This window comes from Argiope bruennichi, chromosome 8 (assembly GCF_947563725.1).
Source record: "Argiope bruennichi chromosome 8, qqArgBrue1.1, whole genome shotgun sequence".
Lineage (NCBI taxonomy): Eukaryota > Metazoa > Arthropoda > Arachnida > Araneae > Araneidae > Argiope > Argiope bruennichi.
The window spans coordinates 126,583,145-126,606,948 of NC_079158.1; the positions used below are offsets into that span (position 1 = coordinate 126,583,145).

Here is a 23,804-nt window from a genome sequence, read left to right on the forward strand (position 1 = left end):
TGTTAACGTTGCGATATTCTTCTATTGCCCTGGGTTCAAAGCCTCGGTAGCGCAGTAGGCAGCACGTCAGTCTCATAATCCTCTCAATGGAGCTATCTGGATATCGTGAGTTCGATCCTCAACCGGGGCAACGTTTCTTTTTGAGAAAGTTGTTACTTGTTTTGTTAACGTTGCGATATTCTTCTGTTGCCATTGGTTCGAAGCCTGGGTAGCACAGTAGGTAGCGCGTTAGTCTCATAATCCTCTCAATAGAGCTATCTGGAGGTCGTTAGTTCGTTCCTCACCCGGGGCAACGTTATTTTTCGAAAAAGTTGTTACTTGTTTTGTTAGCGTTGAGATATTCTTCTATAGAAATTGATTCGAAGCCTCGGTAGCGCAGTAGGCAGCGCGTCAGTCTTATAATCCTCTCAATAGAGCTATCTGGAGGTCGTTAGTTCGATCCTCACCCGGGGCAACTTTATTTTTCGAAAAAGTTGTTACTTGTTTTGTTAACGTTGAGATATTCTTCTATAGAAATCGGTTCGAAGCCTCGGTAGCGCAGTAGGAAGCACGTCAGATCATAATCCTCTCAATGGAGCTATCTGGAGATCGTGAGTTCGATCCTCACCCGGGGCAACGTTTCTTTTTGAGAAAGTTGTTACTTGTTTTGTTAACGTTGCGATATTCTTCTATTGCCATTGGTTCAAAGCCTCGGTAGCGCAGTAGGCAGCGCGTCAATCTCATAATCCTCTCAATAGAGCTATCTGAAGGTCGTGAGTTCGATCCTCACCCGGGGCAACGTTTCCTTTTGAGAAAGTTGTTACTTGTTTTGTTAACGTTGCGATATTCTTCTATAGCCCTGTGTTCAAAGCCTCGGTAGCGCAGTAGGCAGCGCGTCAGTCTCATAATCCTCTCAATGGAGCTATCTGGAGACAGTGAGTTCGATCCTCACCCGAGGCAACGTTTCTTTTTGAGAAAGTTGTTACTTGTTTTGTTAACGTTTCGATATTCTTCTATTGCCATTAATTAGAAGCCTCGGTAGCGCAGTAGGCAGTGCGTCAGTCTCATAATCCTCTCTATAGAGCTATCTGAAGGTCGTGAGTTCGATCCTCACCCGGGGCAACGTTTCCTTTTGAGAAAGTTGTTACTTGTTTTGTTAACGTTGCGATATTCTTCTATTGCCCTGGGTTCAAAGCCTCGGTAGCGCAGTAGGCAGCACGTCAATCTCATAATCCTCTCAATGGAGCTATCTGGATATCGTGAGTTCGATCCTCACCCGGGGCAACGTTTCTTTTTGAGAAAGTTGTTACTTGTTTTGTTAACGTTGCGATATTCTTCTGTTGCCATTGGTTCGAAGCCTGGGTAGCACAGTAGGTAGCGCGTTAGTCTCATAATCCTCTCAATAGAGCTATCTGGAGGTCGTTAGTTCGTTCCTCACCCGGGGCAACGTTATTTTTCAAAAAAGTTGTTACTTGTTTTGTTAACGTTGAGATATTCTTCTATAGAAATTGGTTTGAAGCCTCGGTAGCGCAGTAGGCAGCGCGTCTGTCTCATACTCATCTCAATAGAGCTATCTGAAGGTTGTGAGTTCGATCCTCACCCGGGGCAATGTTTCCTTTTGAGAAAGTTGTTACTTGTTTTGTTAACGTTGCGATATTCTTCTATTGCCCTGGGTTCAAAGCCTCGGTAGCGCAGTAGGCAGCACGTCAGACACATAATCCTCTCAATGGAGCTATCTTAAGATCGTGAGTTCGATCCTCACCCGGGGCAACGTTTCGTTTTGGGAAAGTTGTTACTTGTTTTGTTAACGTTGAGATATTCTTCTATAGAAATTGGTTCGAAGCCTCGGTAGCGCAGTAGGCAGCGCGTCAGTCTCATAATCCTCTCAATAGAGCTATCTGAAGGTCGTGAGTTCGATCCTCACCCGGGGCAATGTTTCCTTTTGAGAAAGTTGTTACTTGTTTTGTTAACGTTGCGATATTCTTCTATTGCCCTGGGTTCAAAGCCTCGGTAGCGCAGTAGGCAGCACGTCAGACACATAATCCTCTCAATGGAGCTATCCGGAGATCGTGAGTTCGATCCTCACCCGGGGCAACGTTTCTTTTTGAGAAAGTTGTTACTTGTTTTGTTAACGTTGCGATATTCTTCTATTGCCATTGGTTCGAAGCCTCGGTAGCGCAGTAGGCAGCGCGTCAGTCTCATAATCCTCTCAATAGAGCTATCTGAAAGTCGTGAGTTCGATCCTCACCCGGGGCAACGTTTCCTTTTGAGAAAGTTGTTACTTGTTTTGTTAACGTTGCGATATACTTCTATTGCCCTGGCTTCAAAGCCTCGGTAGCGCAGTAGGCAGCACGTCAGTCTCATAATCCTCTCAATGGAGCTATCTGGAGACCGTGAGTTCGATCCTAACACGGGGCAACGTTTCTTTTTGAGAAAGTTGTTACTCGTTTTGTTAACGTTGCGATATTCTTCTATTGCCATTAGTTAGAAGCCTCGGTAGCGCAGTAGGCAGTGCGTCAGTCTCATAATCCTCTCTATAGAGCTATCTGAAGGTCGTGAGTTCGATCCTCACCCGGGGCAACGTTTCCTTTTGAGAAAGTTGTTACTTGTTTTGTTAACGTTGCGATATTCTTCTATTGCCCTGGGTTCAAAGCCTCGGTAGCGCAGTAGGCAGCACGTCAGTCTCATAATCCTCTCAATGGAGCTATCTGGATATCGTGAGTTCGATCCTCAACCGGGGCAACGTTTCTTTTTGAGAAAGTTGTTACTTGTTTTGTTAACGTTGCGATATTCTTCTGTTGCCATTGGTTCGAAGCCTGGGTAGCACAGTAGGTAGCGCGTTAGTCTCATAATCCTCTCAATAGAGCTATCTGGAGGTCGATAGTTCGTTCCTCACCCGGGGCAACGTTATTTTTCGAAAAAGTTGTTGCTTGTTTTGTTAGCGTTGAGATATTCTTCTATAGAAATTGATTCGAAGCCTCGGTAGCGCAGTAGGCAGCGCGTCAGTCTTATAATCCTCTCAATAGAGCTATCTGGAGGTCGTTAGTTCGATCCTCACCCGGGGCAACTTTATTTTTCGAAAAAGTTGTTACTTGTTTTGTTAACGTTGAGATATTCTTCTATAGAAATCGGTTCGAAGCCTCGGTAGCGCAGTAGGAAGCACGTCAGATCATAATCCTCTCAATGGAGCTATCTGGAGATCGTGAGTTCGATCCTCACCCGGGGCAACGTTTCTTTTTGAGAAAGTTGTTACTTGTTTTGTTAACGTTGCGATATTCTTCTATTGCCATTGGTTCGAAGCCTCGGTAGCGCAGTAGGCAGCGCGTCAATCTCATAATCCTCTCAATAGAGCTATCTGAAGGTCGTGAGTTCGATCCTCACCCGGGGCAACGTTTCCTTTTGAGAAAGTTGTTACTTGTTTTGTTAACGTTGCGATATTCTTCTATAGCCCTGTGTTCAAAGCCTCGGTAGCGCAGTAGGCAGCGCGTCAGTCTCATAATCCTCTCAATGGAGCTATCTGGAGACAGTGAGTTCGATCCTCACCCGAGGCAACGTTTCTTTTTGAGAAAGTTGTTACTTGTTTTGTTAACGTTTCGATATTCTTCTATTGCCATTAGTTAGAAGCCTCGGTAGCGCAGTAGGCAGTGCGTCAGTCTCATAATCCTCTCTATAGAGCTATCTGAAGGTCGTGAGTTCGATCCTCGCCCGGGGCAACGTTTCCTTTTGAGAAAGTTGTTACTTGTTTTGTTAACGTTGCGATATTCTTCTATTGCCCTGGGTTCAAAGCCTCGGTAGCGCAGTAGGCAGCACGTCAATCTCATAATCCTCTCAATGGAGCTATCTGGATATCGTGAGTTCGATCCTCACCCGGGGCAACGTTTCTTTTTGAGAAAGTTGTTACTTGTTTTGTCAACGTTGCGATATTCTTCTGTTTCCATTGGTTCGAAGCCTGGGTAGCACAGTAGGTAGCGCGTTAGTCTCATAATCCTCTCAATAGAGCTATCTGGAGGTCGTTAGTTCGTTCCTCACCCGGGGCAACGTTATTTTTCAAAAAAGTTGTTACTTGTTTTGTTAACGTTGAGATATTCTTCTATAGAAATTGGTTTGAAGCCTCGGTAGCGCAGTAGGCAGCGCGTCTGTCTCATAATCATCTCAATAGAGCTATCTGAAGGTTGTGAGTTCGATCCTCACCCGGGGCAATGTTTCCTTTTGAGAAAGTTGTTACTTGTTTTGTTAACGTTGCGATATTCTTCTATTGCCCTGGGTTCAAAGCCTCGGTAGCGCAGTAGGCAGCACGTCAGACACATAATCCTCTCAATGGAGCTATCTTAAGATCGTGAGTTCGATCCTCACCCGGGGCAACGTTTCGTTTTGGGAAAGTTGTTACTTGTTTTGTTAACGTTGAGATATTCTTCTATAGAAATTGGTTCGAAGCCTCGGTAGCGCAGTAGGCAGCGCGTCAGTCTCATAATCCTCTCAATAGAGCTATCTGAAGGTCGTGAGTTCGATCCTCACCCGGGGCAATGTTTCCTTTTGAGAAAGTTGTTACTTGTTTTGTTAACGTTGCGATATTCTTCTATTGCCCTGGGTTCAAAGCCTCGGTAGCGCAGTAGGCAGCACGTCAGACACATAATCCTCTCAATGGAGCTATCCGGAGATCGTGAGTTCGATCCTCACCCGGGGCAACGTTTCTTTTTGAGAAAGTTGTTACTTGTTTTGTTAACGTTGCGATATTCTTCTATTGCCCTGGGTTCAAAGCCTCGGTAGCGCAGTAGGCAGCACGTCAGTCTCATAATCCTCTCAATGGAGCTATCTGGATATCGTGAGTTCGATCCTCAACCGGGGCAACGTTTCTTTTTGAGAAAGTTGTTACTTGTTTTGTTAACGTTGCGATATTCTTCTGTTGCCATTGGTTCGAAGCCTGGGTAGCACAGTAGGTAGCGCGTTAGTCTCATAATCCTCTCAATAGAGCTATCTGGAGGTCGTTAGTTCGTTCCTCACCCGGGGCAACGTTATTTTTCGAAAAAGTTGTTACTTGTTTTGTTAGCGTTGAGATATTCTTCTATAGAAATTGATTCGAAGCCTCGGTAGCGCAGTAGGCAGCGCGTCAGTCTTATAATCCTCTCAATAGAGCTATCTGGAGGTCGTTAGTTCGATCCTCACCCGGGGCAACTTTATTTTTCGAAAAAGTTGTTACTTGTTTTGTTAACGTTGAGATATTCTTCTATAGAAATCGGTTCGAAGCCTCGGTAGCGCAGTAGGAAGCACGTCAGATCATAATCCTCTCAATGGAGCTATCTGGAGATCGTGAGTTCGATCCTCACCCGGGGCAACGTTTCTTTTTGAGAAAGTTGTTACTTGTTTTGTTAACGTTGCGATATTCTTCTATTGCCATTGGTTCGAAGCCTCGGTAGCGCAGTAGGCAGCGCGTCAATCTCATAATCCTCTCAATAGAGCTATCTGAAGGTCGTGAGTTCGATCCTCACCCGGGGCAACGTTTCCTTTTGAGAAAGTTGTTACTTGTTTTGTTAACGTTGCGATATTCTTCTATAGCCCTGTGTTCAAAGCCTCGGTAGCGCAGTAGGCAGCGCGTCAGTCTCATAATCCTCTCAATGGAGCTATCTGGAGACAGTGAGTTCGATCCTCACCCGAGGCAACGTTTCTTTTTGAGAAAGTTGTTACTTGTTTTGTTAACGTTTCGATATTCTTCTATTGCCATTAATTAGAAGCCTCGGTAGCGCAGTAGGCAGTGCGTCAGTCTCATAATCCTCTCTATAGAGCTATCTGAAGGTCGTGAGTTCGATCCTCACCCGGGGCAACGTTTCCTTTTGAGAAAGTTGTTACTTGTTTTGTTAACGTTGCGATATTCTTCTATTGCCCTGGGTTCAAAGCCTCGGTAGCGCAGTAGGCAGCACGTCAATCTCATAATCCTCTCAATGGAGCTATCTGGATATCGTGAGTTCGATCCTCACCCGGGGCAACGTTTCTTTTTGAGAAAGTTGTTACTTGTTTTGTTAACGTTGCGATATTCTTCTGTTGCCATTGGTTCGAAGCCTGGGTAGCACAGTAGGTAGCGCGTTAGTCTCATAATCCTCTCAATAGAGCTATCTGGAGGTCGTTAGTTCGTTCCTCACCCGGGGCAACGTTATTTTTCAAAAAAGTTGTTACTTGTTTTGTTAACGTTGAGATATTCTTCTATAGAAATTGGTTTGAAGCCTCGGTAGCGCAGTAGGCAGCGCGTCTGTCTCATACTCATCTCAATAGAGCTATCTGAAGGTTGTGAGTTCGATCCTCACCCGGGGCAATGTTTCCTTTTGAGAAAGTTGTTACTTGTTTTGTTAACGTTGCGATATTCTTCTATTGCCCTGGGTTCAAAGCCTCGGTAGCGCAGTAGGCAGCACGTCAGACACATAATCCTCTCAATGGAGCTATCTTAAGATCGTGAGTTCGATCCTCACCCGGGGCAACGTTTCGTTTTGGGAAAGTTGTTACTTGTTTTGTTAACGTTGAGATATTCTTCTATAGAAATTGGTTCGAAGCCTCGGTAGCGCAGTAGGCAGCGCGTCAGTCTCATAATCCTCTCAATAGAGCTATCTGAAGGTCGTGAGTTCGATCCTCACCCGGGGCAATGTTTCCTTTTGAGAAAGTTGTTACTTGTTTTGTTAACGTTGCGATATTCTTCTATTGCCCTGGGTTCAAAGCCTCGGTAGCGCAGTAGGCAGCACGTCAGACACATAATCCTCTCAATGGAGCTATCCGGAGATCGTGAGTTCGATCCTCACCCGGGGCAACGTTTCTTTTTGAGAAAGTTGTTACTTGTTTTGTTAACGTTGCGATATTCTTCTATTGCCATTGGTTCGAAGCCTCGGTAGCGCAGTAGGCAGCGCGTCAGTCTCATAATCCTCTCAATAGAGCTATCTGAAAGTCGTGAGTTCGATCCTCACCCGGGGCAACGTTTCCTTTTGAGAAAGTTGTTACTTGTTTTGTTAACGTTGCGATATACTTCTATTGCCCTGGCTTCAAAGCCTCGGTAGCGCAGTAGGCAGCACGTCAGTCTCATAATCCTCTCAATGGAGCTATCTGGAGACCGTGAGTTCGATCCTAACACGGGGCAACGTTTCTTTTTGAGAAAGTTGTTACTCGTTTTGTTAACGTTGCGATATTCTTCTATTGCCATTAGTTAGAAGCCTCGGTAGCGCAGTAGGCAGTGCGTCAGTCTCAGAATCCTCTCTATAGAGCTATCTGAAGGTCGTGAGTTCGATCCTCACCCGGGGCAACGTTTCCTTTTGAGAAAGTTGTTACTTGTTTTGTTAACGTTGCGATATTCTTCTATTGCCCTGGGTTCAAAGCCTCGGTAGCGCAGTAGGCAGCACGTCAGTCTCATAATCCTCTCAATGGAGCTATCTGGATATCGTGAGTTCGATCCTCAACCGGGGCAACGTTTCTTTTTGAGAAAGTTGTTACTTGTTTTGTTAACGTTGCGATATTCTTCTGTTGCCATTGGTTCGAAGCCTGGGTAGCACAGTAGGTAGCGCGTTAGTCTCATAATCCTCTCAATAGAGCTATCTGGAGGTCGTTAGTTCGTTCCTCACCCGGGGCAACGTTATTTTTCGAAAAAGTTGTTACTTGTTTTGTTAGCGTTGAGATATTCTTCTATAGAAATTGATTCGAAGCCTCGGTAGCGCAGTAGGCAGCGCGTCAGTCTTATAATCCTCTCAATAGAGCTATCTGGAGGTCGTTAGTTCGATCCTCACCCGGGGCAACTTTATTTTTCGAAAAAGTTGTTACTTGTTTTGTTAACGTTGAGATATTCTTCTATAGAAGTCGGTTCGAAGCCTCGGTAGCGCAGTAGGAAGCACGTCAGATCATAATCCTCTCAATGGAGCTATCTGGAGATCGTGAGTTCGATCCTCACCCGGGGCAACGTTTCTTTTTGAGAAAGTTGTTACTTGTTTTGTTAATGTTGCGATATTCTTCTATTGCCATTGGTTCGAAGCCTCGGTAGCGCAGTAGGCAGCGCGTCAATCTCATAATCCTCTCAATAGAGCTATCTGAAGGTCGTGAGTTCGATCCTCACCCGGGGCAACGTTTCCTTTTGAGAAAGTTGTTACTTGTTTTGTTAACGTTGCGATATTCTTCTATAGCCCTGTGTTCAAAGCCTCGGTAGCGCAGTAGGCAGCGCGTCAGTCTCATAATCCTCTCAATGGAGCTATCTGGAGACAGTGAGTTCGATCCTCACCCGAGGCAACGTTTCTTTTTGAGAAAGTTGTTACTTGTTTTGTTAACGTTTCGATATTCTTCTATTGCCATTAGTTAGAAGCCTCGGTAGCGCAGTAGGCAGTGCGTCAGTCTCATAATCCTCTCTATAGAGCTATCTGAAGGTCGTGAGTTCGATCCTCACCCGGGGCAACGTTTCCTTTTGAGAAAGTTGTTACTTGTTTTGTTAACGTTGCGATATTCTTCTATTGCCCTGGGTTCAAAGCCTCGGTAGCGCAGTAGGCAGCACGTCTATCTCATAATCCTCTCAATGGAGCTATCTGGATATCGTGAGTTCGATCCTCACCCGGGGCAACGTTTCTTTTTGAGAAAGTTGTTACTTGTTTTGTTAACGTTGCGATATTCTTCTGTTGCCATTGGTTCGAAGCCTGGGTAGCACAGTAGGTAGCGCGTTAGTCTCATAATCCTCTCAATAGAGCTATCTGGAGGTCGTTAGTTCGTTCCTCACCCGGGGCAACGTTATTTTTCAAAAAAGTTGTTACTTGTTTTGTTAACGTTGAGATATTCTTCTATAGAAATTGGTTTGAAGCCTCGGTAGCGCAGTAGGCAGCGCGTCTGTCTCATAATCATCTCAATAGAGCTATCTGAAGGTTGTGAGTTCGATCCTCACCCGGGGCAATGTTTCCTTTTGAGAAAGTTGTTACTTGTTTTGTTAACGTTGCGATATTCTTCTATTGCCCTGGGTTCAAAGCCTCGGTAGCGCAGTAGGCAGCACGTCAGACACATAATCCTCTCAATGGAGCTATCTTAAGATCGTGAGTTCGATCCTCACCCGGGGCAACGTTTCGTTTTGGGAAAGTTGTTACTTGTTTTGTTAACGTTGAGATATTCTTCTATAGAAATTGGTTCGAAGCCTCGGTAGCGCAGTAGGCAGCGCGTCAGTCTCATAATCCTCTCAATAGAGCTATCTGAAGGTCGTGAGTTCGATCCTCACCCGGGGCAATGTTTCCTTTTGAGAAAGTTGTTACTTGTTTTGTTAACGTTGCGATATTCTTCTATTGCCCTGGGTTCAAAGCCTCGGTAGCGCAGTAGGCAGCACGTCAGACACATAAGCCTCTCAATGGAGCTATCCGGAGATCGTGAGTTCGATCCTCACCCGGGGCAACGTTTCTTTTTGAGAAAGTTGTTACTTGTTTTGTTAACGTTGCGATATTCTTCTATTGCCATTGGTTCGAAGCCTCGGTAGCGCAGTAGGCAGCGCGTCAGTCTCATAATCCTCTCAATAGAGCTATCTGAAAGTCGTGAGTTCGATCCTCACCCGGGGCAACGTTTCCTTTTGAGAAAGTTGTTACTTGTTTTGTTAACGTTGCGATATACTTCTATTGCCCTGGCTTCAAAGCCTCGGTAGCGCAGTAGGCAGCACGTCAGTCTCATAATCCTCTCAATGGAGCTATCTGGATATCGTGAGTTCGATCCTCATCCGGGGCAACGTTTCTTTTTGAGAAAGTTGTTTTCTTAACGTTGCGATATTCTTCTATTGCCGTTGGTTCGAAGCCTCGGTAGCGCAGTAGGCAGCGCGTCAGTCTCATAATCCTCTCAATAGAGCTATCTGAAGGTCGTGAGTTCGATCCTCACCCGGGGCAACGTTTCTTTTTGAGAAAGTTGTTACTTGTTTTGTTAACGTTGCGATATTCTGCTATTGCCCTGGGTTCATAGCCTCGGTAGCGCAGTAGGCAGCGCGTTATTCTCATAATCCTCTCAATGGAGCTATCTGGATTTCGTGAGCTCGATCCTCACCCGGGGCAACGTTTCTTTTTGAGAAAGTTGTTACTTGTTTTGTTAACGTTGCGATATTCTTCTGTTGAAATTGGTTCGAAGCCTGGGTAGCGCAGTAGGCAGCGCGTCAGTATCATAATCCTCTCAATAGAGCTATATGAAGGTCGTGAGTTCGATCCTCACCCGGGGCAACGTTTCTTTTGAGAAAGTTGTTACTTGTTTTGTTAACGTTGCGATATTCTTCTATTGATATGGTTTCGAAGCCTCGGTAGCGCATTAGGCAGCGCGTCAGTCTCATAATCCTCTCAATAGAGCTATCTGAAGGTCGTGAGGTCGATCCTCACCCGGAGCAATGTTGTATTTTGAACATCCTTTTTCTATTTTTGCTAAAGTTGCGATATTCATCTTTTGCCATTGATTCGGAGCCTGGGTAGCACAGTAGGCAGCGCGTCAGTCTCATAATCCTCTCAATAGAGCTATCTGAAGGTCGTGAGTTCGATCCTCACCCGGGGCAACGTTTCTTTTTGAGAAAGTTGTTACTTGTTTTGTTAACGTTGCGATATTCTTCTGTTGCCATTGGTTCGAAGCCTGGGTAGCACAGTAGGCAGCGCGTTAGTCTCATAATCCTCTCAATAGAGCTATCTGGAGGTCGTTAGTTCGATCCTCACCCGGGACAACGTTTTTTTTCGAAAAAAATGTTACTGGTTTTGTTAACGTTGAGATATTCTTCTATAGAAATTGGTTCGAAGCCTCGGTAGCGTAGTAGGCAGCGCGTCAGTCTCATAATCATCTCAATAGAGCTATCTGAAGGTCGTGAGTTCGATCCTCACCCGGGGCAATGTTTCCTTTTGAGAAAGTTGTTACTTGTTTTGTTAACGTTGCGATATTTTTCTATTGGCCTGGGTTCAAAGCCTCGGTAGCGCAGTAGGCAGCACGTCAGTCTCATAATCCTCTCAATGGAGCTATCTGGATATCGTGAGTTCGATCCTCATCCGGGGCAACGTTTCTTTTTGAGAAAGTTGTTTTCTTAACGTTGCGATATTCTTCTATTGCCGTTGGTTCGAAGCCTCGGTAGCGCAGTAGGCAGCGCGTCAGTCTCATAATCCTCTCAATAGAGCTATCTGAAGGTCGTGAGTTCGATCCTCACCCGGGGCAACGTTTCTTTTTGAGAAAGTTGTTACTTGTTTTGTTAACGTTGCGATATTCTGCTATTGCCCTGGGTTCATAGCCTCGGTAGCGCAGTAGGCAGCGCGTTATTCTCATAATCCTCTCAATGGAGCTATCTGGATTTCGTGAGCTCGATCCTCACCCGGGGCAACGTTTCTTTTTGAGAAAGTTGTTACTTGTTTTGTTAACGTTGCGATATTCTTCTGTTGAAATTGGTTCGAAGCCTGGGTAGCGCAGTAGGCAGCGCGTCAGTATCATAATCCTCTCAATAGAGCTATATGAAGGTCGTGAGTTCGATCCTCACCCGGGGCAACGTTTCTTTTGAGAAAGTTGTTACTTGTTTTGTTAACGTTGCGATATTCTTCTATTGATATGGTTTCGAAGCCTCGGTAGCGCATTAGGCAGCGCGTCAGTCTCATAATCCTCTCAATAGAGCTATCTGAAGGTCGTGAGTTCGATCCTCACCCGGAGCAATGTTGTATTTTGAACATCCTTTTTCTATTTTTGCTAAAGTTGCGATATTCATCTTTTGCCATTGATTCGGAGCCTGGGTAGCACAGTAGGCAGCGCGTCAGTCTCATAATCCTCTCAATAGAGCTATCTGAAGGTCGTGAGTTCGATCCTCACCCGGGGCAACGTTTCTTTTTGAGAAAGTTGTTACTTGTTTTGTTAACGTTGCGATATTCTTCTGTTGCCATTGGTTCGAAGCCTGGGTAGCACAGTAGGCAGCGCGTTAGTCTCATAATCCTCTCAATAGAGCTATCTGGAGGTCGTTAGTTCGATCCTCACCCGGGACAACGTTTTTTTTCGAAAAAGTTGTTACTGGTTTTGTTAACGTTGAGATATTCTTCTATAGAAATTGGTTCGAAGCCTCGGTAGCGTAGTAGGCAGCGCGTCAGTCTCATAATCATCTCAATAGAGCTATCTGAAGGTCGTGAGTTCGATCCTCACCCGGGGCAATGTTTCCTTTTGAGAAAGTTGTTACTTGTTTTGTTAACGTTGCGATATTTTTCTATTGGCCTGGGTTCAAAGCCTCGGTAGCGCAGTAGGCAGCACGTCAGACACATAATCCTCTCAATGGAGCTATCTGGAGACCGTGAGTTCGATCCTCACCCGGGGCAACGTTTCTTTTTGAGAAAGTTGTTACTTGTTTTGTTAACGTTGCGATATTCTTCTATTGCCATTAGTTCGAAGCCTCGGTAGCGCAGTAGGCAGCGCGTCAGTCTCATAATCCGCTCTATAGAGCTATCTGAAGGTCGTGAGTTCGATCCTTACCCGGGGCAACGTCTCCTTTTGAGAAAGTTGTTTTTTGTTTTGTTAACGTTGCGATATTCTACTATTGCCCTGGGTTCAAAGCCTCGGTAGCGCAGTAGGCAGCGCGTCAGTCTCATAATCCTCTCTATAGAGCTAGCTGAAGGTCGTGAGTTCGATCCTCACCCGAGGCAACGTTTCTTTTTGAGAAAGTTATTACTTGTTTTGTTAACGTTGCGATATTCTTGTATTGCAATTAGTTCGAAGCCTCAGTAGCGCAGTAGGCTGCGCGTCAGTCTGATAATCCTCTCTATAGAGCTATCTGAAGGTCGTCAGTTCGATCCTCACACGGGGCAACGTTATTTTTCGAAAAAGTTGTTACTTGTTTTGTTAACGTTGAGATATTCTTCTACAGAAATTGGTTCGAAGCCTCGGTAGCGCAGTAGGCAGCGTGTCAGTCTCATAATCCTCTCAATGGAGCTATCTGGAGACCGTGAGTTCGATCCTCACCCGGGGACACGTTTCTTTTTGAGAAAGTTGTTACTTGTTTTGTTAACGTTGCGATATTCTTCTATTGCCATTAGTTCGATGCCTCAGTAGCGCAGTAGGCAGCACGTCAGTCTCATAATCCTCTCAATGGAGCTATCTGGATATCGTGAGTTCGATCCTCACCCGGGGCAACGTTTCTTTTTGAGAAAGTTGTTACTTGTTTTGTTAACGTTGCAATATTCTTCTGTTGCCATTGGTTCGAAGCCTGGGTAGCACAGTAGGCAGCGCGTTAGTCTCATAATCCTCTCAATAGAGCTATCTGGAGGTCGTTAGTTCGATCCTCACCCGGGGCAACGTTATTTTTCGAAAAAGTTGTTACTTGTTTTGTTAACGTTGAGATATTCTTCTATAGAAATTGGTTCGAAGCCTCGGTAGCGCAGTAGGCAGCGCGTCAGTCTCATAATCCTCTCAATAGAGCTATCTGAAGGTCGTGAGTTCGATCGTCACCCGGAGCAATGTTGTATTTTGAACATCCTTTTTCTTTTTTTGCTAAAGTTGCGATATTCATCTTTTGCCATTGATTCAAAGCCTGGGTAGCACAGTAGGCAGCGCGTCAGTCTCATAATCCTCTCAATAGAGCTATCTGGAGGTCGTTAGTTCGATCCTCACCCGGGGCAACGTTATTTTTCGAAAAAGTTGTTACTTGTTTTGTTAACGTTGAGATATTCTTCTATAGAAATTGGTTCGAAGCCTCGGTAGCGCAGTAGGCAGCGCGTCAGTCTCATAATCCTCTCTATAGAGCTATCTGAAAGTCGTGAGTTCGATCCTCACCCGGGGCAACGTTTCCTTTTGAGAAAGTTGTTACTTGTTTTGTTAACGTTGAGATATACTTCTATTGCCCTGGCTTCAAAGCCTCGGTAGCGCAGTAGGCAGCACGTCAGTCTCATAATCCTCTCAATGGAGCTATCTGGATATCGTGAGTTCGATCCTCACCCGGGGCAACGTTTCTTTTTGAGAAAGTTTTTACTTGTTTTGTTAACGTTGCGATATTCTTCTATTGCCATTGGCTCGAAGCCTCGGTAGCGCAGTAGGCAGCGCGTCAGTCTCATAATCCTCTCAATAGAGCTATCTGAAGGTCGTGAGTTCGATCGTCACCCGGAGCAATGTTGTATTTTGAACATCCTTTTTCTTTTTTTGCTAAAGTTGCGATATTCATCTTTTGCCATTGATTCAAAGCCTGGGTAGCACAGTAGGCAGCGCGTCAGTCTCATAATCCTCTCAATAGAGCTATCTGGAGGTCGTTAGTTCGATCCTCACCCGGGGCAACGTTATTTTTCGAAAAAGTTGTTACTTGTTTTGTTAACGTTGAGATATTCTTCTATAGAAATTGGTTCGAAGCCTCGGTAGCGCAGTAGGCAGCGCGTCAGTCTCATAATCCTCTCAATAGAGCTATCTGAAAGTCGTGAGTTCGATCCTCACCCGGGGCAACGTTTCCTTTTGAGAAAGTTGTTACTTGTTTTGTTAACGTTGCGATATACTTCTATTGCCCTGGCTTCAAAGCCTCGGTAGCGCAGTAGGCAGCACGTCAGTCTCATAATCCTCTCAATGGAGCTATCTGGATATCGTGAGTTCGATCCTCACCCGGGGCAACGTTTCTTTTTGAGAAAGTTTTTACTTGTTTTGTTAACGTTGCGATATTCTTCTATTGCCATTGGCTCGAAGCCTCGGTAGCGCAGTAGGCAGCGCGTCAGTCTCATAATCCTCTCAATAGAGCTATCTGAAGGTCGTGAGTTCGATCCTCACCCGGGGCAACGTTTCTTTTTGAGAAAGTTGTTACTTGTTTTGTTAACGTTGAGATATTCTTCTATAGAAATTGGTTCGAAGCCTCGGTAGCGCAGTAGGCAGCGCGTCAGTCTCATAATCCTCTCAATAGAGCTATCTGAAGGTCGTGATTTCGATCCTCACCCGGGGCAACGTTTTCTTTTGAGAAAGTTGTTACTTGTTTATTTAACGTTGCGATATTCTTCTATTGCCCTGGGTTCAAAGCCTCGGTAGCGCAGTAGGCAGCGCGTCAGTCTCATAATCCTCTCTATAGAGCTATATGAAGGTCGTGAGTTCGATCCTCACCCGGGGCAACGTTTCTTTTTGAGACAGTTGTTACTTGTTTTGTTAACGTTGCGATATTCTTCTATTGCCATGGTTTCGAAGCCTCGGTAGCGCAGTAGGCAGCGCATCAGTCTCAAAATTCTCTCAATAGAGCTATCTGAAGTTGATGAGTTCGATCCTCACCCGGGTTAACGTTATTTTATGAAAAATCTTTTTCTTTTTTTTGTTAAAGTTGCGATATTCTTCTATTGCCATTGCTTCGACGCCTCTGTAGCGCAGTAGGCAGCGCGTCAGAATCATTATTATCTCAATAGAGCTATTTGAAGTTAGTGAGTTCGATCCTCACTCGTGGCTACGTTATTTTTTGAAAAAGTTGTTACTTGTTTTGTTACCGTTGCGATATTCTTCTATTGCCATTGGCTCGAAGCATCGGTAGCGCAGTAGGTAGCGCGTCAGTCTCAAAATCTTCTCTATACAGCTATCTGAAGGTCGTGAGTTCGATCCTCACCCGGGGCAACGTTTCTTTTCGAGGAAGTTGTTAATTGGTTTGTAAACGTTGCGATATTCTTCTATTGATATGGTTTCGAAGCCTCGGTAGCGCATTAGGCAGCGCGTCAGTCTCATAATCCTCTCAATAGAGCTATCTGAAGGTCGTGAGTTCGATCCTCACCCGGAGCAATGTTGTATTTTGAACATCCTTTTTCTTTTTTTACTAAAGTTGCGATATTCATCTTTTGCCATTGATTCGAAGCCTGGGTAGCACAGTAGGCAGCGCGTCAGTCTCATAATCCTCTCAATAGAGCTATCTGAAGGTCGTGAGTTCGATCCTCACCCGGGGCAACGTTTCTTTTTGAGAAAGTTTTTACTTGTTTTGTTAACGTTGCAATATTCTTCTATTGCCATTGGTTCGAAGCCTTGGTAGCGCAGTAGGCAGCGCGTCAGTCTCATAATCCTCTCAATAGAGCTATCTGAAGGTCGTGAGTTCGATCCTCACCCGGGGCAACGTTTCTTTTTGAGAAAGTTGTTACTTGTTTTGTTAACGTTGCGATATTCTGCTATTGCCCTAGGTTCATAGCCTCGGTAGCGCAGTAGGCAGCGCGTCATTCTCATAATCCTCTCAATGGAGCTATCTGGATTTCGAGAGTTCGATCCTCACCCGGGGCAACGTTTCTTTTTGAGAAAGTTGTTATTTGTTTTGTTAACGTTGCGATATTGTTCTGTTGCCATTGGTTCGAAGCCTGGGTAGCACAGTAGGCAGCGCGTTAGTCTCATAATCCTCTCAATAGAGCTATCTGGAAATCGTTAGTTCGATCCTCACCCGGGGCAACGTTATTTTTCGAAAAAGTTGTTACTGGTTTTGTTAACGTTGAGATATTCTTCTATAGAAATTGGTTCGAAGCCTCGGTAGCGCAGTAGGCAGCGCGTCAGTCTCATAATCATCTCAATAGAGCTATCTGAAGGTCGTGAGTTCGATCCTCACCCGGGGCAATGTTTTCTTTTGAGAAAGTTGTTACTTGTTTTGTTAACGTTGCGATATTTTTCTATTGGACAGGCTTCAAAGCCTCGGTATCGCAGTAGGCAGCACGTCAGACACATAATCCTCTCAATGGAGCTATCTGGAGACCGTGAGTTCGATCCTCACCCGGGGAAACGTTTCTTTTTGAGAAAGTTGTTACTTGTTTTGTTAACGTTGCGATATTCTTCTATTGCCATTAGTTCGAAGCCTCGGTAGCGCAGTAGGCAGCGCGTCAGTCTCATAATCCGCTCTATAGAGCTATCTGAAGGTCGTGAGTTCGATCCTCACCCGGGGCAACGTTTCCTTTTGAGAAAGTTGTTTTTTGTTTTGTTAACGTTGCGATATTCTTCTATTGCCCTGGGTTCAAACCCTCGGTAGCGCAGTAGGCAGCGCGTCAGTCTCATAATCCTCTCTATAGAGCTAGCTGAAGGTCGTGAGTTCGATCCTCACCCGAGGCAACGTTTCTTTTTGAGAAAGTTATTACTTGTTTTGTTAACGTTGCGATATTCTTCTATTGCCATTAGTTCGAAGCCTCAGTAGCGCAGTAGGCTGCGCGTCAGTCTCATAATCCTCTCTATAGAGCTATCTGAAGGTCGTGAGTTCGATCGTCACCCGGAGCAATGTTGTATTTTGAACATCCTTTTTCTTTTTTTGCTAAAGTTGCGATATTCATCTTTTGCCATTGATTCAAAGCCTGGGTAGCACAGTAGGCAGCGCGTCAGTCTCATAATCCTCTCAATAGAGCTATCTGGAGGTCGTTAGTTCGATCCACACCCGGGGCAACGTTATTTTTCGAAAAAGTTGTTACTTGTTTTGTTAACGTTGAGATATTCTTCTATAGAAATTGGTTCGAAGCCTCGGTAGCGCAGTAGGCAGCGCGGCAGTCTCATAATCCTCTCAATAGAGCTATCTGAAAGTCGTGAGTTCGATCCTCACCCGGGGCAACGTTTCCTTTTGAGAAAATTGTTACTAGTTTTGTTAACGTTGCGATATACTTCTATTGCCCTGGCTTCAAAGCCTCGGTAGCGCAGTAGGCAGCACGTCAGTCTCATAATCCTCTCAATGGAGCTATCTGGATATCGTGAGTTCGATCCTCACCCGGGGCAACGTTTCTTTTTGAGAAGGTTTTTACTTGTTTTGTTAACGTTGCAATATTCTTCTATTGCCATTGGTTCGAAGCCTTGGTAGCGCAGTAGGCAGCGCGTCAGTCTCATAATCCTCTCAATAGAGCTATCTGAAGGTCGTGAGTTCGATCCTCACCCGGGGCAACGTTTCTTTTTGAGAAAGTTGTTACTTGTTTTGTTAACGTTGCGATATTCTGCTATTGCCCTAGGTTCATAGCCTCGGTAGCGCAGTAGGCAGCGCGTCATTCTCATAATCCTCTCAATGGAGCTATCTGGATTTCGAGAGTTCGATCCTCACCCGGGGCAACGTTTCTTTTTGAGAAAGTTGTTATTTGTTTTGTTAACGTTGCGATATTCTTCTGTTGAAATTGGTTCGAAGCCTGGGTAGCACAGTAGGCAGCGCGTTAGTCTCATAATCCTCTCAATAGAACCATCTGGAGGTCGTTAGTTCAATCCTCACACGGGGCAATGTTATTTTTCGAAAAAGTTGTTACTTGTTTTGTTAACGTTGAGATATTCTTCTATAGAAATTGGTTCGAAGCCTCGGTAAGACAGTAGGCAGCGCGTCAGTCTCATAATCCTCTCAATAGAGCTATCTGAAGCTCGTGAGTTCGATCCTCACCCGGGGCAACGTTTCTTTTTGAGAAAGTTGTTACTTGTTTTGTTAACGTTGCGATATTCTTCTATTGCCATGGTTTCGAAGCCTCGGTAGCGCAGTAGGCAGCGCATCAGTCTCATAATTCTCTCAATAGAGCTATCTGAAGTTCATGAGTTCGATCCTCACCCGGGTTAACGTTATTTTATGAAAAATCTTTTTCTTTTTTTTGTTAAAGTTGCGATATTCATCTATTGCCATTGCTTCGACGCCTCTGTAGCGCAGTAGGCAGCGCGTCAGAATCATTATTATCTCAATAGAGCTATTTGAAGTTAGTGAGTTCGATCCTCACTCGTGGCTACGTTATTTTTTGAAAAAGTTGTTACTTGTTTTGTTAACGTTGCGATATTCTTCTATTGCCATTGGCTCGAAGCCTCGGTAGCGCAGTAGGCAGCGCGTCATTCTCATAATCCTCTCAATAGAGCTATCTGAAGGTCGTGAGTTCGATCCTCACCCGGAGCAATGTTGTATTTTGAACATTCTTTTTCTTTTTTTGCTAAAGTTGCGATATTTATCTTTTGCCCTTGATTCGAAGCCTGGGTAGCACAGTAGGCAGCGCGTCAGTCTCATAATCCTCTCAATAGAGCTATCTGAAGGTCGTGAGTTCGATCCTCACCCGGGGCAACGTTTCCTTTTGAGAAAGTTGTTACTTGTTTTGTTAACGTTGCGATATTCTTCTGTTGCCACGGGTTCGAAGCCTGGGTAGCACAGTAGGCAGCGCGTTAGTCTCATAATCCTCTCAATAGAGCTATCTGGAAATCGTTAGTTCGATCCTCACCCGGGGCAACGTTATTTTTCGAAAAAGTTGTTACTGGTTTTGTTAACGTTGAGATATTCTTCTATAGAAATTGGTTCGAAGCCTCGGTAGCGCAGTAGGCAGCGCGTCAGTCTCATAATCATCTCAATAGAGCTATCTGAAGGTCGTGAGTTCGATCCTCACCCGGGGCAATGTTTTCTTTTGAGAAAGTTGTTACTTGTTTTGTTAACGGTGCGATATTTTTCTATTGGCCTGGCTTCAAAGCCTCGGTAGCGCAGTAGGCAGCACGTCAGACACATAATCCTCTCAATGGAGCTATCTGGAGACCGTGAGTTCGATCCTCACCCGGGGAAACGTTTCTTTTTGAGAAAGTTGTTACTTGTTTTGTTAACGTTGCGATATGCTTCTATTGCCCTGGGTTCAAAGCCTCGGTAGCGCAGTAGGCAGCGCGTCAGTCTCATAATCCTCTCTATAGAGCTAGCTGAAGGTCGTGAGTTCGATCCTCACCCGGGGCAACGTTTCTTTTTGAGAAAGTTATTACTTGTTTTGTTAACGTTGCGATATTCTTCTATTGCCATTAGTTCGAAACCTCAGTAGCGCAGTAGGCAGCGTGTCAGTCTCATAATCCTCTCTATAGAGCTATATGAAGGTCGTGAGTTCGATCCTCACCCGGGGCAACGTTTCCTTTTGAGACATTTGTTACTTGTTTTGTTAACGTTGCAATATTCTTCTATTGTCCTGGGTTCAAAGCCTCGGTAGCGCAGTAGGCAGCACGTCAGTCTCATAATCCTCTCAATGGAGCTATCTGGATATCGTGAGTTCGATCCTCACCCGGGGCAACGTTTCTTTTCGAGAAAGTTGTTACTTGTTTTGTGAACGTTGCGATATTCTTCTGTTGCCATTGGTTCGAAGCCTGGGTAGCACAGTAGGCAGCGCGTTAGTCTCATAATCCTCTCAATAGAGCTATCTGGAGGTCGTTAGTTCGATCCTCACCCGGGGCAACGTTATTTTTCGAAAAAGTTGTTACTTGTTTTGTTAACGTTGAGATATTCTTCTATAGAAATTGGTTCGAAGCCTCGGTAGCGCAGTAGGCAGCGCGGCAGTCTCATAATCCTCTCAATAGAGCTATCTGAAGGTCGTGAGTTCGATCCTCACCCGGGGCAATGTTTCCTTTTGAGAAAGTTGTTACTTGTTTTGTTAAAGTTGCGATATTCATCTATTGCCATTGCTTCGACGCCTCTGTAGCGCAGTAGGCAGCGCGTCAGAATCATTATTATCTCAATAGAGCTATTTGAAGTTAGTGAGTTCGATCCTTACCCGTGGCTACGTTATTTTTTGAAAACGTTGTTACTTGTTTTGTTAACGTTGCGATATTCTTCTATTGCCATTGGCTCGAAGCCTCGGTAGCGCAGTAGGTAGCACGTCAGTCTCATAATCTTCTCTATAGAGCTATCTGAAGGTCGTGAGTTCGATCCTCACCCGGGGCAACGTTTCTTTTTGAGGAAGTTGTTACTTGTTTTGTTAACGTTGCGATATTCTTCTATTGCCATTGGCTCGAAGCCTCGGTAGCGCAGTAGGTAGCGCGTCAGTCTCATAATCCTCTCAATGGAGCTATCTGGAGACCGTGAGTTCGATCCTCACCCGGGGCAACGTTTCTTTTTGAGAAAGTTGTTACTTGTTTTGTTAACGTTGCGATATTCTTCTATTGCCATTAGTTAGAAGCCTCGGTAGCGCAGTAGGCAGCGCGTCAGTCTCATAATCCTCTCTATAGAGCTATCTGAAGGTCGTAAGTTCGATCCTCACCCGGGGCAACGTTTCCTTTTGAGACAGTTGTTACTTGTTTTGTTAACGTTGCGATATTCTTCTATTGCCCTGGGTTCAAAGCCTCGGTAGCGCAGTAGGCAGCACGTCAGTCTCATAATCCTCTCAATGGAGCTATCTGGATATCGTGAGTTCGATCCTCACCCGGGGCAACGTTTCTTTTTGAGAAAGTTGTTACTTGTTTTGTTAACGTTGCGATATTCTTCTATTGGCCTGGGTTCAAAGCCTCGGTAGCGCAGTAGGCAGCACGTCAGACACATTATCCTCTCAATGGAGCTATCTGGAGATCGTGAGTTCGATCCTCACCCGGGGCAACGTTTCTTTTTGGGAAAGTTGTTACTTTTTTTGTTAACGTTGAGATATTCTTCTATAGAAATTGGTTCGAAGCCTCGGTAGCGCAGTAGGCAGCGCGTCAGTCTCATAATCCTCTCAATAGAGCTATCTGAAGGTCGTGAGTTCGATCCTCACCCGGGGCAATGTTTCCTTTTGAGAAAGTTGTTACTTGTATTGTTAACGTTGCGATATTCTTCTATTGCCCTGGGTTCAAAGCCTCGGTAGCGCAGTAGGCAGCCCGTCAGACACATAATCCTCTCAATGGAGCTATCTGCAGATCGTGAGTTCGATCCTCACCCGGTGCAACGTTTCTTTTTGAGAAAGTTGTTACTTGTTTTGTTAACGTTGCGATATTCTTCTATTGCCCTGGCTTCAAAGCCTCGGTAGCGCAGTAGGCAGCACGTCAGTCTAATAATCCTCTCAATGGAGCTATCTGGATATCGTGAGTTCGATCCTCACCCGGGGCAACGTTTCTTTTTGAGAAAGTTGTTACTTGTTTTGTTAACGTTGCGATATTCTGCTATTGCCCTGGGTTCATAGCCTCGGTAGCGCAGTAGGCAGCGCGTCATTCTCATAATCCTCTCAATGGAGCTATCTGGATTTCGTGAGTTCGATCCTCACCCGGGGCAACGTTTCTTTTTGAGAAAGTTGTTACTTGTTTTGTTAACGTTGCGATATTCTTCTGTTGCCATTGGTTCGAAGCCTGGGTAGCACAGTAGGCAGCGCGTTAGTCTCATAATCCTCTCAATAAAGCTATCTGGAGGTCGTTAGTTCGATCCTCACACGGGGCAACGTTATTTTTCGAAAAAGTTGTTACTTGTTTTGTTAACGTTGAGATATTCTTCTATAGAAATTGGTTCGAAGCCTCGGTAGCGCAGTAGGCAGCGCGTCAGTCTCATAATCTTCTCTATAGAGCTATCTGAAGGTCGTGAGTTCGATCCTCACCCGGGGCAACGTTTCTTTTTGGGAAAGTTGTTACTTGTTTTGTTAACGTTGCGATATTCTTCTATTGCCTTTGGTTCGAAGCCTCGGTAGCGCAGCAGGCAGCACGTCAGTCTCATAATCCTCTCAATGGAGCTATCTGGATATCGTGAGTTCGATCCTCACCCGGGGCAACGTTTCTTTTTGAGAAAGTTGTTACTTGTTTTGTTAACGTTGCGATATTCTTCTATAGAAATTGGTTCGAAGCCTCGGTAGCGCAGTAGGCAGCGCGTCAGTCTCATAGTCATCTCAATAGAGCTATCTGAAGGTCGTGAGTTCGATCCTCACCCGGGGCAATGTTTCCTTTTGAGAAAGTTGTTACTTGTTTTGTTAACGTTGCGATATTCTTCTATTGGCCTGGGTTCAAAGCCTCGGTAGCGCAGTAGGCAGCACGTCAGACACATAATCCTCTCAATGGAGCTATCTGGAGATCGTGAGTTCGATCCTCACCCGGGGCAACGTTTCTTTTTGGGAAAGTTGTTACTTGTTTTGTTAACGTTGAGATTTTCTTCTATAGAAATTGGTTCGAAGCCTCGGTAGCGCAGTAGGCAGCGCGTCAGTCTCATAATCATCTCAATAGAGCTATCTGAAGGTCGTGAGTTCGATCCTCACCCGGGGCAATGTTTCCTTTTGAGAAAAATGTTACTTGTTTTGTTAACGTTGCGATATTCTTCTATTGCCCTGGCTTCGAAGCCTCGGTAGCGCAGTAGGCAGCGCGTCAGTCTCATAATCCTCTCAATAGAGCTATCTGAAAGTCGTGAGTTCGATCCTAACCCGGGGCAACGTTTCCTTTTGAGAAAGTTGTTACTTGTTTTGTTAACGTTGCGATATTCTGCTATTGCCCTGGGTTCCTAGCCTCGGTAGCGCAGTAGGCAGCGCGTAATTCTCATAATCCTCTCAATGGAGCTATCTGGATTTCGTGAGTTCGATCCTCACCCGGGGCAACGTTTCTTTTTGAGAAAGTTGTTACTTGTTTTGTTAACGTTGCGATATTCTTCTGTTGCCATTGGTTCGAAGCCTGGGTAGCACAGTAGGCAGCGCGTTAGTCTCATTATCCTCTCAATAGAGTTATCTGGAGGTCGTTAGTTCGATCCTCACACGGGGCAACGTTATTTTTCGAAAACGTTGTTACTTGTTTTGTTAACGTTGCGATATGCTTCTATTGCCTTGGGTTCAAAGCCTCGGTAGCGCAGTAGGCAGCGCGTCAGTCTCATAATCCTCTCTATAGAGCTATATGAAGGTCGTGTGTTCGATCCTCACCCGGGGCAACGTTTCTTATTGAGAAAGTTGTTACTTGTTTTGTTAACGTTGCGATATTCTTCTATTGCCCTGGCTTCGAAGCCTCTGTAGCGCAGTAGGCAGCGCGTCAGAATCATTATTACCTCAATAGAGCTATTTGAAGTTAGCGAGTTCGATCCTCACTCGTGGCTACGTTATTTTTTGAAAAAGTTGTTACTTGTTTTGTTAACGTTGCGATATTCTTCTATTGCCATTGGCTCGAAGCCTCAGTAGCGCAGTAGGTAGCGCGTCAGTCTCATAATCTTCTCTATAGAGCTATCTGAAGGTCGTGAATTCGATCCTCACCCGGAGCAACGTTTCTTTTCGAGGAAGTTGTTAATTGTTTTGTAAACG

At 45.0% G+C, this 23,804-nt stretch overlaps 47 non-coding genes across 47 annotated transcripts; all 47 read left to right on the forward strand.

The window, feature by feature from the left end:
* Positions 1-364: 364 nt before the first annotated feature.
* On the forward strand, positions 365-454 carry Trnai-uau (transfer RNA isoleucine (anticodon UAU)). The gene is given in 2 exon segments: positions 365-401; positions 419-454. It is a non-coding gene; the product is annotated as a tRNA-Ile (tRNA).
* A 72-nt stretch (positions 455-526) lies between these two features.
* Positions 527-615, forward strand: Trnay-aua (transfer RNA tyrosine (anticodon AUA)). Its single transcript is given in 2 exon segments — positions 527-563; positions 580-615. It is a non-coding gene; the product is annotated as a tRNA-Tyr (tRNA).
* A 72-nt stretch (positions 616-687) lies between these two features.
* Positions 688-777, forward strand: Trnam-cau (transfer RNA methionine (anticodon CAU)). Its single transcript is given in 2 exon segments — positions 688-724; positions 742-777. It is a non-coding gene; the product is annotated as a tRNA-Met (tRNA).
* Positions 778-1,011: 234 nt separating this feature from the next.
* Positions 1,012-1,101, forward strand: Trnam-cau (transfer RNA methionine (anticodon CAU)). The gene is given in 2 exon segments: positions 1,012-1,048; positions 1,066-1,101. It is a non-coding gene; the product is annotated as a tRNA-Met (tRNA).
* Positions 1,102-1,821: 720 nt separating this feature from the next.
* On the forward strand, positions 1,822-1,911 carry Trnam-cau (transfer RNA methionine (anticodon CAU)). Its single transcript is given in 2 exon segments — positions 1,822-1,858; positions 1,876-1,911. It is a non-coding gene; the product is annotated as a tRNA-Met (tRNA).
* Positions 1,912-2,145: 234 nt separating this feature from the next.
* Trnam-cau (transfer RNA methionine (anticodon CAU)) lies at positions 2,146-2,235 on the forward strand. The gene is given in 2 exon segments: positions 2,146-2,182; positions 2,200-2,235. It is a non-coding gene; the product is annotated as a tRNA-Met (tRNA).
* A 234-nt stretch (positions 2,236-2,469) lies between these two features.
* Positions 2,470-2,559, forward strand: Trnam-cau (transfer RNA methionine (anticodon CAU)). Its single transcript is given in 2 exon segments — positions 2,470-2,506; positions 2,524-2,559. It is a non-coding gene; the product is annotated as a tRNA-Met (tRNA).
* A 396-nt stretch (positions 2,560-2,955) lies between these two features.
* Positions 2,956-3,045, forward strand: Trnai-uau (transfer RNA isoleucine (anticodon UAU)). The gene is given in 2 exon segments: positions 2,956-2,992; positions 3,010-3,045. It is a non-coding gene; the product is annotated as a tRNA-Ile (tRNA).
* A 72-nt stretch (positions 3,046-3,117) lies between these two features.
* On the forward strand, positions 3,118-3,206 carry Trnay-aua (transfer RNA tyrosine (anticodon AUA)). Its single transcript is given in 2 exon segments — positions 3,118-3,154; positions 3,171-3,206. It is a non-coding gene; the product is annotated as a tRNA-Tyr (tRNA).
* Positions 3,207-3,278: 72 nt separating this feature from the next.
* Positions 3,279-3,368, forward strand: Trnam-cau (transfer RNA methionine (anticodon CAU)). The gene is given in 2 exon segments: positions 3,279-3,315; positions 3,333-3,368. It is a non-coding gene; the product is annotated as a tRNA-Met (tRNA).
* A 1,044-nt stretch (positions 3,369-4,412) lies between these two features.
* On the forward strand, positions 4,413-4,502 carry Trnam-cau (transfer RNA methionine (anticodon CAU)). Its single transcript is given in 2 exon segments — positions 4,413-4,449; positions 4,467-4,502. It is a non-coding gene; the product is annotated as a tRNA-Met (tRNA).
* A 558-nt stretch (positions 4,503-5,060) lies between these two features.
* Trnai-uau (transfer RNA isoleucine (anticodon UAU)) lies at positions 5,061-5,150 on the forward strand. The gene is given in 2 exon segments: positions 5,061-5,097; positions 5,115-5,150. It is a non-coding gene; the product is annotated as a tRNA-Ile (tRNA).
* Positions 5,151-5,222: 72 nt separating this feature from the next.
* Trnay-aua (transfer RNA tyrosine (anticodon AUA)) lies at positions 5,223-5,311 on the forward strand. Its single transcript is given in 2 exon segments — positions 5,223-5,259; positions 5,276-5,311. It is a non-coding gene; the product is annotated as a tRNA-Tyr (tRNA).
* A 72-nt stretch (positions 5,312-5,383) lies between these two features.
* Positions 5,384-5,473, forward strand: Trnam-cau (transfer RNA methionine (anticodon CAU)). The gene is given in 2 exon segments: positions 5,384-5,420; positions 5,438-5,473. It is a non-coding gene; the product is annotated as a tRNA-Met (tRNA).
* Positions 5,474-5,707: 234 nt separating this feature from the next.
* On the forward strand, positions 5,708-5,797 carry Trnam-cau (transfer RNA methionine (anticodon CAU)). The gene is given in 2 exon segments: positions 5,708-5,744; positions 5,762-5,797. It is a non-coding gene; the product is annotated as a tRNA-Met (tRNA).
* A 720-nt stretch (positions 5,798-6,517) lies between these two features.
* Trnam-cau (transfer RNA methionine (anticodon CAU)) lies at positions 6,518-6,607 on the forward strand. Its single transcript is given in 2 exon segments — positions 6,518-6,554; positions 6,572-6,607. It is a non-coding gene; the product is annotated as a tRNA-Met (tRNA).
* Positions 6,608-6,841: 234 nt separating this feature from the next.
* On the forward strand, positions 6,842-6,931 carry Trnam-cau (transfer RNA methionine (anticodon CAU)). Its single transcript is given in 2 exon segments — positions 6,842-6,878; positions 6,896-6,931. It is a non-coding gene; the product is annotated as a tRNA-Met (tRNA).
* A 234-nt stretch (positions 6,932-7,165) lies between these two features.
* Positions 7,166-7,255, forward strand: Trnal-cag (transfer RNA leucine (anticodon CAG)). Its single transcript is given in 2 exon segments — positions 7,166-7,202; positions 7,220-7,255. It is a non-coding gene; the product is annotated as a tRNA-Leu (tRNA).
* A 396-nt stretch (positions 7,256-7,651) lies between these two features.
* Trnai-uau (transfer RNA isoleucine (anticodon UAU)) lies at positions 7,652-7,741 on the forward strand. Its single transcript is given in 2 exon segments — positions 7,652-7,688; positions 7,706-7,741. It is a non-coding gene; the product is annotated as a tRNA-Ile (tRNA).
* Positions 7,742-7,813: 72 nt separating this feature from the next.
* On the forward strand, positions 7,814-7,902 carry Trnay-aua (transfer RNA tyrosine (anticodon AUA)). Its single transcript is given in 2 exon segments — positions 7,814-7,850; positions 7,867-7,902. It is a non-coding gene; the product is annotated as a tRNA-Tyr (tRNA).
* Positions 7,903-7,974: 72 nt separating this feature from the next.
* Trnam-cau (transfer RNA methionine (anticodon CAU)) lies at positions 7,975-8,064 on the forward strand. Its single transcript is given in 2 exon segments — positions 7,975-8,011; positions 8,029-8,064. It is a non-coding gene; the product is annotated as a tRNA-Met (tRNA).
* A 234-nt stretch (positions 8,065-8,298) lies between these two features.
* Trnam-cau (transfer RNA methionine (anticodon CAU)) lies at positions 8,299-8,388 on the forward strand. Its single transcript is given in 2 exon segments — positions 8,299-8,335; positions 8,353-8,388. It is a non-coding gene; the product is annotated as a tRNA-Met (tRNA).
* A 720-nt stretch (positions 8,389-9,108) lies between these two features.
* On the forward strand, positions 9,109-9,198 carry Trnam-cau (transfer RNA methionine (anticodon CAU)). Its single transcript is given in 2 exon segments — positions 9,109-9,145; positions 9,163-9,198. It is a non-coding gene; the product is annotated as a tRNA-Met (tRNA).
* Positions 9,199-9,432: 234 nt separating this feature from the next.
* Positions 9,433-9,522, forward strand: Trnam-cau (transfer RNA methionine (anticodon CAU)). Its single transcript is given in 2 exon segments — positions 9,433-9,469; positions 9,487-9,522. It is a non-coding gene; the product is annotated as a tRNA-Met (tRNA).
* Positions 9,523-9,749: 227 nt separating this feature from the next.
* Positions 9,750-9,839, forward strand: Trnam-cau (transfer RNA methionine (anticodon CAU)). The gene is given in 2 exon segments: positions 9,750-9,786; positions 9,804-9,839. It is a non-coding gene; the product is annotated as a tRNA-Met (tRNA).
* An 881-nt stretch (positions 9,840-10,720) lies between these two features.
* Positions 10,721-10,810, forward strand: Trnam-cau (transfer RNA methionine (anticodon CAU)). The gene is given in 2 exon segments: positions 10,721-10,757; positions 10,775-10,810. It is a non-coding gene; the product is annotated as a tRNA-Met (tRNA).
* A 227-nt stretch (positions 10,811-11,037) lies between these two features.
* Trnam-cau (transfer RNA methionine (anticodon CAU)) lies at positions 11,038-11,127 on the forward strand. The gene is given in 2 exon segments: positions 11,038-11,074; positions 11,092-11,127. It is a non-coding gene; the product is annotated as a tRNA-Met (tRNA).
* Positions 11,128-12,008: 881 nt separating this feature from the next.
* Positions 12,009-12,098, forward strand: Trnam-cau (transfer RNA methionine (anticodon CAU)). Its single transcript is given in 2 exon segments — positions 12,009-12,045; positions 12,063-12,098. It is a non-coding gene; the product is annotated as a tRNA-Met (tRNA).
* Positions 12,099-12,332: 234 nt separating this feature from the next.
* Trnam-cau (transfer RNA methionine (anticodon CAU)) lies at positions 12,333-12,422 on the forward strand. Its single transcript is given in 2 exon segments — positions 12,333-12,369; positions 12,387-12,422. It is a non-coding gene; the product is annotated as a tRNA-Met (tRNA).
* Positions 12,423-12,494: 72 nt separating this feature from the next.
* Positions 12,495-12,584, forward strand: Trnam-cau (transfer RNA methionine (anticodon CAU)). The gene is given in 2 exon segments: positions 12,495-12,531; positions 12,549-12,584. It is a non-coding gene; the product is annotated as a tRNA-Met (tRNA).
* A 1,044-nt stretch (positions 12,585-13,628) lies between these two features.
* On the forward strand, positions 13,629-13,718 carry Trnam-cau (transfer RNA methionine (anticodon CAU)). The gene is given in 2 exon segments: positions 13,629-13,665; positions 13,683-13,718. It is a non-coding gene; the product is annotated as a tRNA-Met (tRNA).
* Positions 13,719-14,276: 558 nt separating this feature from the next.
* Positions 14,277-14,366, forward strand: Trnam-cau (transfer RNA methionine (anticodon CAU)). Its single transcript is given in 2 exon segments — positions 14,277-14,313; positions 14,331-14,366. It is a non-coding gene; the product is annotated as a tRNA-Met (tRNA).
* A 234-nt stretch (positions 14,367-14,600) lies between these two features.
* On the forward strand, positions 14,601-14,690 carry Trnam-cau (transfer RNA methionine (anticodon CAU)). The gene is given in 2 exon segments: positions 14,601-14,637; positions 14,655-14,690. It is a non-coding gene; the product is annotated as a tRNA-Met (tRNA).
* A 721-nt stretch (positions 14,691-15,411) lies between these two features.
* On the forward strand, positions 15,412-15,501 carry Trnal-caa (transfer RNA leucine (anticodon CAA)). The gene is given in 2 exon segments: positions 15,412-15,448; positions 15,466-15,501. It is a non-coding gene; the product is annotated as a tRNA-Leu (tRNA).
* Positions 15,502-15,897: 396 nt separating this feature from the next.
* On the forward strand, positions 15,898-15,987 carry Trnam-cau (transfer RNA methionine (anticodon CAU)). Its single transcript is given in 2 exon segments — positions 15,898-15,934; positions 15,952-15,987. It is a non-coding gene; the product is annotated as a tRNA-Met (tRNA).
* Positions 15,988-16,383: 396 nt separating this feature from the next.
* Positions 16,384-16,473, forward strand: Trnam-cau (transfer RNA methionine (anticodon CAU)). Its single transcript is given in 2 exon segments — positions 16,384-16,420; positions 16,438-16,473. It is a non-coding gene; the product is annotated as a tRNA-Met (tRNA).
* A 234-nt stretch (positions 16,474-16,707) lies between these two features.
* On the forward strand, positions 16,708-16,797 carry Trnam-cau (transfer RNA methionine (anticodon CAU)). The gene is given in 2 exon segments: positions 16,708-16,744; positions 16,762-16,797. It is a non-coding gene; the product is annotated as a tRNA-Met (tRNA).
* Positions 16,798-17,679: 882 nt separating this feature from the next.
* Positions 17,680-17,769, forward strand: Trnam-cau (transfer RNA methionine (anticodon CAU)). The gene is given in 2 exon segments: positions 17,680-17,716; positions 17,734-17,769. It is a non-coding gene; the product is annotated as a tRNA-Met (tRNA).
* Positions 17,770-19,138: 1,369 nt separating this feature from the next.
* On the forward strand, positions 19,139-19,228 carry Trnam-cau (transfer RNA methionine (anticodon CAU)). Its single transcript is given in 2 exon segments — positions 19,139-19,175; positions 19,193-19,228. It is a non-coding gene; the product is annotated as a tRNA-Met (tRNA).
* Positions 19,229-19,462: 234 nt separating this feature from the next.
* Trnam-cau (transfer RNA methionine (anticodon CAU)) lies at positions 19,463-19,552 on the forward strand. The gene is given in 2 exon segments: positions 19,463-19,499; positions 19,517-19,552. It is a non-coding gene; the product is annotated as a tRNA-Met (tRNA).
* Positions 19,553-20,434: 882 nt separating this feature from the next.
* On the forward strand, positions 20,435-20,524 carry Trnam-cau (transfer RNA methionine (anticodon CAU)). The gene is given in 2 exon segments: positions 20,435-20,471; positions 20,489-20,524. It is a non-coding gene; the product is annotated as a tRNA-Met (tRNA).
* Positions 20,525-20,596: 72 nt separating this feature from the next.
* On the forward strand, positions 20,597-20,686 carry Trnam-cau (transfer RNA methionine (anticodon CAU)). The gene is given in 2 exon segments: positions 20,597-20,633; positions 20,651-20,686. It is a non-coding gene; the product is annotated as a tRNA-Met (tRNA).
* Positions 20,687-21,244: 558 nt separating this feature from the next.
* Trnam-cau (transfer RNA methionine (anticodon CAU)) lies at positions 21,245-21,334 on the forward strand. Its single transcript is given in 2 exon segments — positions 21,245-21,281; positions 21,299-21,334. It is a non-coding gene; the product is annotated as a tRNA-Met (tRNA).
* Positions 21,335-21,568: 234 nt separating this feature from the next.
* Positions 21,569-21,658, forward strand: Trnai-aau (transfer RNA isoleucine (anticodon AAU)). The gene is given in 2 exon segments: positions 21,569-21,605; positions 21,623-21,658. It is a non-coding gene; the product is annotated as a tRNA-Ile (tRNA).
* A 396-nt stretch (positions 21,659-22,054) lies between these two features.
* Trnam-cau (transfer RNA methionine (anticodon CAU)) lies at positions 22,055-22,144 on the forward strand. The gene is given in 2 exon segments: positions 22,055-22,091; positions 22,109-22,144. It is a non-coding gene; the product is annotated as a tRNA-Met (tRNA).
* Positions 22,145-22,378: 234 nt separating this feature from the next.
* Positions 22,379-22,468, forward strand: Trnam-cau (transfer RNA methionine (anticodon CAU)). The gene is given in 2 exon segments: positions 22,379-22,415; positions 22,433-22,468. It is a non-coding gene; the product is annotated as a tRNA-Met (tRNA).
* A 234-nt stretch (positions 22,469-22,702) lies between these two features.
* On the forward strand, positions 22,703-22,792 carry Trnam-cau (transfer RNA methionine (anticodon CAU)). The gene is given in 2 exon segments: positions 22,703-22,739; positions 22,757-22,792. It is a non-coding gene; the product is annotated as a tRNA-Met (tRNA).
* The last annotated feature ends 1,012 nt before the right edge of the window (positions 22,793-23,804 follow it).